The 13,757-nt window shown below is 59.5% G+C and overlaps 1 protein-coding gene and 1 long non-coding RNA gene across 2 annotated transcripts in view; one reads left to right on the forward strand and one right to left on the reverse strand.

Annotated features, from left to right (window-relative positions):
• The window catches only part of PYCR2 (pyrroline-5-carboxylate reductase 2), a 13,837-nt gene extending 5,154 nt beyond the window's left edge, over positions 1 to 8,683 (forward strand). The window contains exon 8 of the transcript XR_005783669.1: positions 8,671 to 8,683. The gene's annotated coding sequence lies outside the window, so the exon portion shown is untranslated. The remainder of the gene's footprint in view (positions 1 to 8,670) is intronic.
• Positions 8,684 to 11,369: 2,686 nt separating this feature from the next.
• Positions 11,370 to 13,466, reverse strand: LOC121015166 (uncharacterized). The gene is made up of 2 exons (XR_005783670.1): positions 13,360 to 13,466; positions 11,370 to 11,585 (listed from the first exon to the last, which is right to left on the reverse strand). It is a non-coding gene; the product is annotated as an uncharacterized LOC121015166 (long non-coding RNA).
• Between the last annotated feature and the right edge of the window lie 291 nt (positions 13,467 to 13,757).

Genomic DNA, 13,757 nt, shown 5'->3' on the forward strand with positions numbered 1-13,757 from the left:
CCCCCCCCCTCCATCAGGACCAGAGCAGGCCTCAATCCCCATTCCGCAGCTGGCTTCTCTCTGGACCCCCGAAACTCCCTTCTCTGCTGCCCCAGTCTTGCTCTCCTGGGAAACGGTACGAATCTCGGCCCCACTGTTACCAGTAGTTACTTCCGGAAAGTGGCATCGAGGCTGTCTTCTCACCTGATTTTCTTTCTCTCTTTCCCTTGAGGTCGTGGCGGCCAGCGTGCAGACCCAGCATCCCCAGTTAGAAGGGGGGAGGGGGGGGAGTGTCTGCGCCGCTCTCCGCCGGCCGCCTGGGGACACGTCCCTGTGCCCAGGTAGCCCTTACCAGGCGGCACACCCTGTCGCTGTTCCTGGTCAACAGCTCCTCCCGTGTGACCTAAAACGGGCGAAGTGCCTGAATCGACCGAGCGCCAGGCGAGATGTTACCTGTGCGAGATACACGGCCTCATTTCATCTTTAAGTTGAGAATTATTATTATTTTGAGAGAGAGAGAGAGAGAGAGAGAGAGAGAATGAGTGGGGGAGGGGCAGATAGAGAGGGAGACAGACCGAATCCCCAAGCAGGCTCCCCGCTGTCAGCGCAGAGCCCGACGTGGGACTCGAGTCCACAAACCGTGAGATCATGGCCTGAGCCGAAACCCAGAGTCGGACACTTACCCGACTGAGCCCCCAGGCGCCCCTAATTTGAGAATTATGGTGGAATTAGTATTTCCCCATTTTACTGATGGGAACACTGGAGCTGGGAGAAGCTAGGAACGCAGCCAGTGAGGAGGAAAGCCCGTGGCCTAAACCGAAGACCCGTTTTCTGAAGCCCTGAGCTGTCCTCGCCCCTCCGACGGGCCCTCCGCGGGAGGAAGGGCGGGAAGGCCCGGCTGGTGAGGAGCTGGGGTGGAGGCAGGGGTCCCTGGCAGGGGCCTGGGAAGGAGACCTAGAAAGCTGAGGGGGTCAGGACTGGCCTCCTCACAGCCTACTCTGGAGGGTGGGAACCTTGTTCTGACGGTATTAAGCCTCCGGGAAACGTGCTTCAGGAAGTAGACGTTTTAGTTTTTTCTGTTTCGTAGAAGCAAATATTCCTACTTCCCTTTTTTTTTTTTTAATGGGGAAAACTTCAAATTCCTAGTTGCTGACATTCTGAGTCAGTAAAGTCTTTTATTGATTTTTGAGAGAGAGAAAGACACAGCAGAAGCAGGGGAGGGGCAGAGAGGGAGGGAGACACAGAATCCGAAGTGGGCTCCAGGCTCCGAGCTGTCGGCACAGAGCCCGACGCGGGCTCGAACCCACGAACCGCGAGATCATGAGCTGAAGTCGGATACACAACCGACTGAGCCATCCCGGCGCCCTAAATTATACTTAAAAAAAAAAAAAAATACAAGTTATTCAATTCATTTATCTTTTTTTTTAATTTTTTTTTAACGTTTATTTATTTTTGAGACAGAGAGAGACAGAGCATGAACGGGGGAGGGTCAGAGAGAGGGAGACACAGAATCTGAAACAGGCTCCAGGCTCCGAGCCGTCAGCACAGAGCCCAACGCGGGGCTCGAACTCACGGACCGCGAGGTCATGACCTGGGCTGAAGTCGGCCGCTTAACCGACTGAGCCACCCAGGCGCCCCTCTTCAATTCATTTAAACTAAACAAGAAAAACACTTCACCCATCTCATCTACCCCACAGCCACTGCCTCTGGCAACTACCAATCTATCCTCTGTATCTAGGATCCTGGTTTTGGTTTTTGGTTTTTGGTTTTTTAAGATTCCACATGTAAGAGAGATCGTATCCTATAGTATTTGTCTTTCTCTATCTGACGAATTTCACTTAGGATAATGCCCTTGAGATGCGTCCTTGTTGCAAACGGCAAAGTTTCACTCCTTTTTATGGCCTAGTAATATTCCCTTATAGTTACGCCGCATTTTCTTCGTCCGTTCACCTGTCGATGGCTGGCTGTTCCCGTGTCTTGGCGATTGTAAATAACGCTGCAGCGAACGTGGGAGGACAGACACCCTTCCGAGTTAGCGTTTTCGTTTCCTTCAGATGAAAACCCAGAAGTGGAGTAATATTTGGTTTTCATTTTTGGGGGACCCCCCGCGCCGTTTTCTGCGGTGGCCGCACCAGTCTGCGTTCCCACCAACAGTGCCCGAGGGTTCCCCTTTCTCCACATCCTCACCTTCGTTTTCTTGTCCTTACGATTTCAGCCATTCTGACAGGCGTAAGGTGGTATCTCATTGTTTCGATTTGCATTTTCCTGATGGTGAGTGATGTTCAGCATCTTTCCACGTGTCTGTTGGCTGTCGTCTGTCTTCTTTGGAGAAACGCCTCGTCCGATCTTCTGCCCATTTTCTGATGAAATGATTGTTGCTGTTGTTGAGCTGTGTGGGTTCTTTATCTATTTCTGCTATAACCCCCTAATCGGATATGCTGTCTTCCCCTAGTCAGTAGGCCACCTTCTCATTTTGTTGATTGCTTCCTGAGCTGTGCAGAAGCTTTTTCGTACGATGTGGTCCTACTTGTCGATTTTCACTTCTGTGCCTTCTCCTTTTGGTGTCAAATTAAAAAAAATCCTTTGTCGTAATTACCTGCCCGTATGCGTGTGGGTTTATTTGGGGGCTCTCTGTTCTGTTCCCTCGATCAACGTGTCTGTCTTCCCGCGGACACGATACTGTTTGTGTTACCGTAACTTTGTAACATAGTTTGGTGCCTCCAGCTTTGCTTCGGCCGTGCAGGATCTTTTGGGGGTCCACACGAATTTCAGGATGGTTTGTTCTATTTCGGTGAAAAAATGCCCCTGGAATTTTGATAGGCAGAGCATCAAGTCTGTAGATCGGGTTGGGCAGTACGGACCTACCTGCCTTTTGGATTAAGAGAAAGGGTCGGGAAGTGAGCATTTCCAACCCCATGGCCTGGCTCTCCCCGGAGGCTCACTTTGCCCTGCACGGACGTGTCTGTCTCTGCTGATGCCCTTCCCCGCTGCCCTCCCCGGCCGCACTTACACCGTCGCCTCTGCGGGGGACGCCTTCTCCTCCTTGGCTCCCCTGCCCCAGCCCCTTCCCCCACACCAGCCCTCCATCCATCCTTGGCATCCGGGACCTGCGCTGTCACTTGTTTTCTCATGAGCGCAATAGTTTGCTCTTCAGCAATGTTTTTGACCTGGCGAGGAGCTGTCACCTGTCTCTCCAGGGTCCCCGAGGCAGGCGGGGGGCGGGGAGGGGGCGTGGGTATCCCTTCGCTCACATGAAGAATCCAAGGCACTTATTTAAGGCAGCTGGGGCCGGAATCCCAGCCTTCAGACCCCACTTCCTCTTTCCAGTGTCCCCCATTGTCCCCCAGAGAGTGCTCAGGGACAGCAGGTGGCTCCCATACGTGCCCCTGACAAAGGGACAGGCCCAGGAGGACGTTGTGCTCTGGCTGCCGGTGCCCCACTGCCCCGCTGCGCCACTAGAGGGCACCAGGCGCTAACCGCTGAGGCCCCAGGTCGCCGGACACGTGAGGAGACCCTGCAGGGACACAGGAGCCATCTCATTGCCTTTGCCAGCTGTGACAGGTGATTTCACGTATTCCCCGCGACACAGTGACAAAGCGGCTTAGTATCCCTTAGAAGGAAGCTTTTGAATCTTCCTCCTCCAAGCCTCTGCCCCTGCCCCCAGCATCACCGTCCCCGGTGTGCAGGCAGGTGACCTCTCGGCCGCCCGCACCCCTCGCTGCCTCCTGGGTGGCCCGGCTGAGTGAAGGCCTTGTGGAGCGCTCCCCCCCCCCGTGTCCAGGCTTCTCCTTGGTCTCAGCAAGAGGTCTGGAGAGTCACATCCCTTGGTAGCCACGTGACCTGAGGCAAGTTGCTTTGTCCTCCGGGAACTCACCTGCTGGGCTCGGTCCGACAGGACGCTGCTCCAATGATCAGGAGTTGCTCTTGTTCTCATGGGGATCGGAAAGGCATCTGGGGCTCAGGGAACATAACAGCTAGGAAGGCAGGTCCCAGATCCAGAGCTCTGGTCGGGGGTGGGGTGGGGGGGAGGGGGTGGCCACGGCCCCTGTTCCCGGCACCACCGGCTCCAGACTGGTTCTCAAACCAAGTGATCACCTGCCCTTATTTTTAAAGTCATCTCTACGCTCAGCGTGGGGCTCACCCTCACGACCCGGAGGTCAAGAGTCACGCTGCACCGAGCAAGCCAGCCGGTGCCCCCGGTCGCCTGCCTTTCTTTTTTCTTAAGTTTGTTTACTTATTTTGAGAGAAGGAGAGAGAGAGCAAGCGAGCAGGGGAGGGGCAGAGAGAGGGAGAGAGAATCCCAAGCAGGCTCCGTGCTGTCAGCACAAAGCCCGATGCGGGGGCTCGAACCCATGAACCGTGAGATCGTGACCTGAGCCGACACCGAGAGTCGGACGCTGAACCGGCCGAGCCCCCCGGGCGCCCCAATCACCTGCCTTTTTTCATGGAGGTCAGTGGAGGGGAAAGCAGCCTTGAGTCCCGTTTCCACTCTTACTGCCCTCTGCTCTCCAAGATGCTCCCTGAGCCCAGACCCCAGACCCAGCCTCGCCCGCACGCGCCCGGCCTCGTCTTGGTCGCCTGTCTGAATTGGCGGGTCCTCGTCTCCCACCCCAAACCTCAGAGTCCTCGGGTGGTCGGGGGGGGGGCGCCTCCTGGCACGTCCTGTGAGTCTGAGAGATGCTGTTGGACGGAGTCGAGCTGTGGCCACAGCCAACACGCCTGGGCCCCGGAGGAGACACGCCAGAAAGGAGCCGAAGACGGAGAAAAGACGTGGCCGTTACTGTCAGGAGGCGTTTATTTACGGCTTATCTGGAATGAGCTACCAAGTATTCGCTAACCGAGACCCTCACCGAGCTGCTGTCAGTATCCTGAGATGTCCAGGGCAGCCCTGGGGGTCGGACACCCCGGGGACCGCGGGGTCAGGGGACAGGAAAGGCAGAGACGGAAGGTGGCCTTGAAGCCACCTTGTCCTTCCCCGGCCGTGGGAGGTGACGCGGGCGGAGGCGGAGGCAGCGCCCGGTTCGGTGGGAGACTCGCGTGAGGTCACCGGTCAGTGATTTACTCGATCTGCACGCCCGGAGCCCCACAGTGTGCGGGACACCAGAGCGGCGGACGTGACCCAGTCTCTTCCTCCATGAAGGGCCTTCCGATCTGGTGGGGGAAGGAGATGTGGAAGGACGGCCGTAAGGCCGTCCCTCCGGGCGGTCAACGCTCAACAGGCGGTAAGAGTGCCGGGAGCGGACGGCAGGTGCTCGCGAGGAGCCCGCAGAGGCGGTGACGCTGCGGATTGGGCCTGAAAGATAAGGGGACCTTCCAGAGGGAAGAGGTGCCTGTGCCAGGCGGGGGCTGCCCGCCGGCACTCGGCGTCGGTAGCGTCTTCCACGTGGCAGGCGTCCAGAGCCGGCGTGGCACAGCTGTGGGACCCCACGATCGAAGGTGGGAGCACCCACGGGGATTTTAAGCAGGGGGTGGAGGGCGGGCCTATTTCCACTTAAGAAAGGAGACTGCAGGGGCACCTGGGGGACTCCGTCGGTTGGATGTCCGACTTCGGCTCAGGTCACGATCTCACGGTTCGTGGGTTCGGGCCCCGCGTCGGGCTGTGTGCTGACAGCTCGGAGCCTGGAGCCTGCTTCGGATTCTGTGTCTCCCTCTCTCTCTGCCCCTCCCCCACGCTCGCTCGCTCTCTCTCCCTCTCAAAAAATAAATAAGCATAAAAAAACTGTAAAAACTGAATTTAAGAGGCGCCTGGGTGGCTCAGTCGGCTATGCATCTGACTCTTGATCGCAGCCCGGGTCTTGATCTCGGGGTCATGAGTTCAAGCCCCGTGTCGGGCTCCGCACTGGACGTGAAACCTACTTAAAAAAAAAGAGTTTGTGTGATCACTGTGCACATAAGCTGCCCCCCCCCCACAGGCTTCACCCTGTGTGCTCGATAAACACCCTGGCACTCGCTGAGAAGGGGCTCGGTGGGCACCGGGGGCAGGTGAGGGAAAGCAGAGGCCGAGGCCCCAGGTGTGGGCGCACTAGCCTCAGCGTAACTTAGAGCCGGGTAGTTAGGGCTCTGCGCGTCCGAGTGAGGACACCAGAATATCCGTTTCCTCGGACTGTATAGAGAAGTCCCCCAGCCCGGGGGGTTTCAGCAACGAAAATCCCTTGTGGGCACCTACGCGACCTCGTTTTGCCTCAGTCACCTCCTTAGAGGCCGTACCTCTGAGTACAGTCACGTTCTGAGATCTGAGGCTTAGAGCTTCCGCCCATGAGTTCTGGGGACACCATTCAGCCCATAACACACAGAGTCTGGGGGACAGGGACGTCACAGGGAGAAGGGGAAGAGAAGGACCAGAGAGCAAAGGGCAGGCAGTCTGGGGAGGGGCGCGGGGGTGCGGGGAGCTCGCAGGACGAGGCGGAGGAGAGGCCTGGCCAGCGACAGAGGCCACAAGTGATCCGGGTGGAGGGGGCTGGGCTCCGGAACCAGAACCCAGGGGAGTGGGGAGGCGCGCGGCAGGTGAAGGTCGTGGCTGGAGCGGCTGCCTCCACCTTGCAGAGTCAGTCATCTGTCCCACCAGTGCGGTCATGGGGGTCACCTCCGGCCGCCGCCGGTCGGGGCTGTGGTGTCTCCCGTTCTGTTTCTTTGCTGTCCCCAGGCTCCCCGTGTCTGGAGTCTCCCTACAGCTGTCCCTGCTCCGGAGACACCAGAACATCTCCTGGGACCACCGCTAGCCTGCTCATGTCCCCTCGGTCCCCAGTGCTGCAGGGAAGGGATTGCACCATCACGCACACGCGCACACACACGCACATGCACGCACCCCAGCGGATGCTTCTGTTTCACTCAACTGCTGCTCACACAGAGCGGATGCTTCTCGCTGTAAAAATGGACTCAAAATGAAACAGAGACACGTCTTGGATGATCCCCGACCAGGGAAGACGGCCGTGGTCTCGAACCGGCGTCGCTGGAGGGACGTGAGCACGCGCGGTTCGAATCCCTCTTGTCCCGAGAGGGCCCCGGGCTGCCCAAGGTCACGCAGCTCACTGGTCCTGCCCGTGCCCCCGCGCAGGCTCCCTCAGCCACCCCGGGGGGCTGTGGTCACGCCGGCCCGCAGGTGCCGAGACTGCTCCCCCGGCCTCCCACCTCCCCCGCAGCCTCCTTCCCTTCCAGGGCTCAGGGCAGGACACTGGAGCCCCGCACGGGGAACACGGAGCCCTGGGGACCGGCCCTCCCTCACTTTCCGTGTTACTGCAGTTTTGACTTTAGGGCTGAGGCTTTCTAACTGGAGTTTTGTTCTCCCGCAAGAAAGCCCCGTGGGCCCACTGCACAGAGCATGGGGGGCGTGTGGGGCTCCGGGGGCCTGGGGTTGGAGACGTGGCGGGGGGGGGGGGGAGGAGGGCCCCTGTGGGCTCCCGGAGGGTGGGGGCAGAGCCTCTCCTGGGCCTGGGGAGACCGCACACCTCAGAGCTATTTTCCGGAGAAGGAAATGAAGTCGGGCTCACCTCCTCAGTAAGGCTCAGGGTCAGCCCCGCAGCACAGAACCAACTGGGCCCCTGTGCGGACCTGGGGCCCCAGGCGGGTGCAGAGACTTCCCGGTCCACAGCAGGGCTCGCTGCACGAGGAACGGCCCTGCCCGCATGAGCCTGGTGCTCCAGGGGCTCCGGGGCAGGTGGGCCACAGCTGGGGAGCTGACGACCCTTCCCGGTCCCCGGGAGGCCATCCTTGGTGGGAACCTGCAGCCTCTCAGGCGGACGAGGGTTTGTCCAGGGAGAAGCCCCCCATCCTTCGCTCTCTCCTAGTGCTTTGGAGCTGGATGGAAAATCGAGTTTGTGAAGAGACAGAGATCCTGAGACGTTCACCAAGTTCGCACAGAGTTAAGACTCCATCTTGCCATTCATTACTTCGTTTATGCAATCAACAAATATTGATCGACTATCCAGCACAGGGGGCTGGCGGCCATTCTCCCGCAGGGACACAGCCGTGAATGGGCCGGACAAAGTCACCGAGCCATGGTGTCTACATTCTAATGGGGAGTCGGTCCACAAGCAGTTAAACAAACAGATAAAGAAGGTGATTTCAGATAGCACCAAGCAGCAGGAAGAAAACAAAGCTGGATAAGAGAGACCTTGATGGGTGGGGGCAGGAAGGGACGCACAGATTTTATGCATGGGCAAGAGAGGGCTTTCTGAGGACGTGACGTCTGATCTGAGTTCTGGATGATAGGAATTAGCTAACCCTGCCAAGGTCAGGGCGCAGCACCTTGCAGGCAGAGGGGACGGCTAGTGCGAAGGCCCTGGGGTAGGACCGGCATGGCAGGTGTGCGGACGGTAAGAAGGCCCACGTGACCGGCTGTTGGGGAGCAAGTGAGGAACCGCGGGCTCGGAGGCAGGGAGTGAGCCTGGCCCAGGTCAGCCTGGGCTTTAAGATAGTTGAGTTCCATCCAAAAGTACAGCAGGAAGTCATTGGAGGGTTTTTGCTTGGTGGTTGTTGTGTTTTAATCGACTTGATTTTTTTTTTATTATTTTTTTTTAACGTCTATTTATTTTTGAGACAGAGAGAGACAGAGCATGAATGGGGGAGGGTCAGAGAGAGAGAAGGAAACACAGAATCCGAAACGGGCTCCAGGCTCTGAGCTGTCAGCACACAGCCCGATGGGGGGCTCGAACTCATGAACTGTGAGATCATGACCCGAGCCGAAATCAAGAGTCGGATGCTTGGACCTCCCAGGCGCCCGCATATATTTTTAAAAGTAAACTCTACCCCCGACGTGGGGCTCTTACTCACGACTCCCCAGATCAAGAATCACTTGCTCTACTGATGGAGCCAGCCAGGCACCTCTGCGGCTTTGCATTTTGGACTTAGATCTGTGATCCGTTTTGAGTTAATTCGGGAGGGTTTTAATTAATAGAGTACCTCTGATTAAAGTTTGTCTGGGATTCCTGTGGACTGTGGGGGCGGGGAAGGCAGGGAGGCAGCACTCACAGCCTCCAGGACGAGGGATGGATGGTTGGTCCCAGACGGTCACCCCTCAGTGTGGGGGGTGAGTTGCCTTCAATACAGCAGGCTGAGTGTGGACCCAGCGCGGGGACCAGTGGAGACAGACAGAGGGCCACCCTCCCAGACCTGTTAGCCCTCTGCAAACACAGCCCTTCTCCCGGATGTGGATTCCACTTGGGTTCAAGAGTTTTGCTGGGGACGTAAAACAACGGGGCAATCAAACAGAAGAAAGCCACTGTGGACAGGGGCATTTGGCCCGGGGGGGGGGGGTCGGCCCCCATGTTTGTCATACGCGGAGAGGGGCTCTGCCCCCCAGGCTGTGGGTCTGGGCAGAGCCGGGCCTTCTGTGGGGTCTGCTGGGCGGGGAAGTCATCTCAAAGCCAGACCTGCTGTCCCCGAGGGGAGGAGGGGGCATTGGGGTGGGGAGAACGAGGAGACCCTCGACAGCTCTGACCGAGGGCCTGCAGTTGAGGACATTTGGGGACTCGGCGCGGTGAAGGCTGGAGCCCAGGAGCAGCTTCACGTCGGCATCACCCTGTCCCCTCCTGTTCAGGGCCGGCACCGCTGTGGGTGCCCCAGAGATGGCCCGAGGCCCGGCCCCAGGTGCCCTGGGCTGTCCCAACCCTGCCACCCTCAGCCTCCCAGACCCCGGGCCTGGGGCCCACGTGGCCCCTTGGGGTCCTTCCAGGATGGCCGGGGTCCACGGGCCCGCCCTTGCCCGGGGCTCCCTCCGCAGGAATGGGGACCCACGTTTCAGTTCGTCCAGCCCCTTCATGGCAGGAGTGAGTCCTGGGCTCTCCTCACTGTGCCACCCACGAGCTGCATGTCGTCCGGCGAGTTTTCTACCCTCTTCAATATGTCTTCACCTGTAAACTAGGAATTATGTACTTTTTTTGGCAAGGAACGTCTTGGGGTTAATCGACATGTCACCAGAGTGCCCGCCATATACGTACAGTAGGTGCTTAATAAACAGGAGGAGTCTTTCACAGTGCTAATGTTTACAATGTTTTACTTTAAGAAAGTTAAGTTCGGGGCGCCTGGGTCGCTCAGCCAGATGAGATGAGAGAGGCAGAGCCCCACAACTATGGGGTGGGGTGGCCCCCCGAGTCTGGAGGCTTCCTCGGGCCAGAAGCTGTCTCGGAGGGGGCACCGCGATCTGGGGGGCACGTCTGGGGACAGGGGTGGGGTGGCCCCGGTCGTGCCCGAGAGCGGTGGCTGGAGGAAGGAGGCCTCCCGCAGCTGCGGAGCCCCCTTTGGCCCTTTTCTCTCCCTGGGGACAGTTTGGGACAGTGTCACTTAGTTGTCTGAGGCTGGAAGTACCTGAGGGGATGGGGGGGAGGAGGGACCGGACTGGAGGTGGGGGCCATCAGGTCAATGTGGGGCCCCCCATGTCCCCATATTCAGAGCCCACCAGAGTCCCAGGGAGGCTGGCTTTCCTGTCCCTGAGCTGTCCCACCCACACCGTCCTCCTGCCCGTGTGACCCAGGCAGGCTCGGGGCTCCCACGCCACCAATGCGGCCGGCGGCTGACCTCTGGCGGGTGACACGGGGCCTGCAGGGCTCCCGGTGCTCTGGACTGGGACTGCTGGTGTGTGGGGAGGACCCCCCCCCGGGGTGCTTGTCCTCTGTGCCTCCCCGGAGGGCCGCATGGGGACCCACACCAGCCTCTGCGCAGCGATGCATGGTGGGCGCGTGCGTGGTTGCACGGGGACCTCCCTCCCCACCCCTGCATATTCCTCTGGCGCTGGGGCAGGGGGAGCCGCTGGAGGGGGCAGGGCGGCTGGGCCCCAGAGGGCTTGGAGCTGGATCCCCGCCTGGTCTGCGGGGCCCTCTTCCCCGCAACTTCCACGATGTATCTGTCTTTTGCTCTCTGTGTCGCTGGTCTCACTCCGCCCAGCACAAAAGCACGGAAGCTCTGGTAGGACCTGGGATCGGTGACACAGGTAGGACAGTACGGTCACCAGCGAAGGAGCCCCGGGACAGGCAGCGATCCCGGCTGGTGGATGGGCTCCCTCTCCGTCGGTGAACCACGGCCCGGGTGGAGAAAACACCCAGATGTTCGTCTGGAGGACGAGCATCGGTTCCGGCCCATCTCCAGCCTGTGCTCCCCTTGGCAGCTGTCGCCTGCCGCCTGCTGGTCTCTGTCCTCAGCGCTCTGGCCCGCCCTCCTCCCCATCCACCCCTCCTCAGTCCAGATGCCGCCCTCCCTCTCCCTTCTAATGACCCAGAGGCCCAGCGCTCAGAAACTCCAAACAGAACAATCACTGTTAGGTGGTAAGCCAGCGCAGATGGCTCCCTCCCTCCCTCCCTCCCTCCCTCCCTGCCTCCCTCCCTCCTTCCTTCCTTCCTTCCTTCCTTTCCTTGTTTCCTTCCTTCCTTCTCTCGTTCTTTCTCTCTTGGGGAGAGTTGTCAGCAATAATACTCTCTTTTTTGACTACCCAGTAAAAAACGTTCAAAAACAAAAATGCCCACAGAAGCCAGTCTCTTTCCCCAAATCTTGCCCTGAAGAAGGATCTTCTGGAAGCCATGCATCTCCATAACCCCCGCTTCCTCCCTCCCTTTCTCTTCAGTTAATTAAGCAAATATTTATTGAGGACTTGGCTCCTTCCCGTGTCCTGGGGACACCTGTGGGCACAGAGAGGCAGCTGACAGGAAAGGAAGCCCAAGTACAGCGTGGGGGCCCAGGGGACGGGAGGCACTCCCTGCAAAGCTGTGTTTAGGAGCCGAAGGGTGCCCCACTGCCCATTTTGGGGGATGCACAGTGGGCACTCTCACCCCGGCACAGCCTGGTGCCTCCCTTCCCTTTGGGGACCTCACGGTTCTTCTTCGCCCTCCCCCCACCCTGGGTGGAAAACAATGTGGACATTTCACAGAGGCTCAGAGCAGTTGAGGCCCTTGCCCAAGGTCGAAGGCTGTTAATGAGAGCACTGAGGGGTGCCCGGCCTGGCCCCTGACCTTGGACAAGTTCATCACCTGCCTGTGTGTGCTCTCCTTATCTGTCAGATGGGGGCATTAACAATGTGTATCCTGTGAGCTCACGGGGAGGGGCTTAGGAGCCCGGATCCACATCAGCTCTCCTTGTCTGAATGCAAAGGCGTCCTTCCAGAAAGGCTCTACTGGCCTCACCCAGCTGACTAGCAGATAGCTGTCAGGAGGGAGGTTCAGTGACTCAAGAGGCCACACAGCTCGTGGGTGGCACAGTGAGGAGAGCCCAGGACTCACTCCTGCCGGGAAGGGGCTGGACGAACTGAAACGTGGGTCCCCATTCCTGCGGAGGGAGCCCCGGGCAAGGGCGGCCCCGTGGACCCCGGCCGTCCTGGGAGGGCCCCACGGGGCCACGTGGGCCCCAGGCCCGGGGTCTGGGAGGCTGAGGGTGGCAGGGTTGGGACAGCCCAGGGCACCTGGGGCCGGGCCTCGGGCCATCTCTGGGGCACCCACAGCGGTGCCGGCCCTGAACAGGAGGGGACAGGGTGATGCTGACATGAAGCTGATCCTGGGCTCCAGCCTTCACTGCCCCGAGTCCCCTCTGCTTCTGAGCCCAGGTCCGGTCAGGCTCGTCCCCCAGCATGGAGGCCGAAGGTGACCTCCGAGCCCACGTTTTCCCGTGGCCCTCACGTGGCAGCCTGGACTCTGGCTGGGGTCAAATCCTGGCCCGAAGGGGCAGAGGGAGGTGGTGGCTCCCACCGCCTGCCCAGCCCGGCCCCCATCACCCATCTCTCCGGGACGAGCTGGGTGCCAGGTTCGCTGCCCACACCTCAGGCCGGTCCGGTGTCCCCCACGGTGCCGTTGGCTGGGTCCAAACAGGCCCTCAGGCAGTGGCACTGATCCCTCATTCCCTCACCCCCCTCTCCTCCCTCAGGACACAGGATCTGGCCCCAGGGCTGTTGAGCATCTCTGGCCCAAGGGACCCTGTGCAGGTGGAAGCCAGACTCCCGCCTCCGCATCACCACGGATGGGGCTGCCACGGCCCATTGTAACAAACGTCCCAATCCACACTGGCTTTCTGGCTGCCAGATTTAGCAAATCAAAGTATAGGACTCCCACTGAAGTCCGGATTTCAGATAAACGGCAACTAATTAGTGAGTCTGAGTATGTCCCCCCTCGGTTTCTGGCTCAGAAGTCCGAAGGGGCCATGGATTGGTTTCCCCCCTCTAATGTCTGAATCCATGAACAGCCAAGAAGAGGGGGAGGGAAGGTCCTTATTGGACACCCACCCATCGGTGCTAAATTATCACAGGTTCCCTGGCCTGGGAAGGGTCCCCGGAGCAGGGGTTTCCCACCGGGGACAGCCCAGGATCTCAGCAGCCCCCACCGCCCTGCGAGCACCAGGCCGGAGGCTCATCCCTGCACCAGAACTGGTCCTTAATCCAAGAGCCCTGGTGGCGGGCAGGCACTCTACCTGCAACCAGCAACTGGACGCCAGGGCCACACTCCGGTCGGTTCTGTGACCGGGGAGACTGGGAACGTGGCACAGAGGAGACGCCTGCTTCTTCTCCGGGAGACACATCTGTGAGGTTAACAGGGCAGGCGGCGTGAAGCAAGGCAGGGGCTCCCGGCCACCGTGCAGATAGCAACAGCCAGCTGTCCACAGTCCAGACGGGCCTCTGTGCCCTTTCCAGACGGCCCCCTCCTCGAGGCCCAAGGATCGTCTGGCTGCTGAGCTCCCAGGAGGTCCGGGGGGTGTGACCTCCCCCCTCCGCCCGGGCCCAGCTCAGGGCTGCCTATAAATTTTTTTTTTTTCAACGTTTATTTATTTTTGGGACAGAGAGAGACAGAGCATGAACGGGGGAGGAGCAG

Source organism: Herpailurus yagouaroundi, unplaced genomic scaffold, assembly GCF_014898765.1.
Source record: "Herpailurus yagouaroundi ecotype Mexico unplaced genomic scaffold, PumYag 205, whole genome shotgun sequence".
NCBI lineage: Eukaryota > Metazoa > Chordata > Mammalia > Carnivora > Felidae > Herpailurus > Herpailurus yagouaroundi.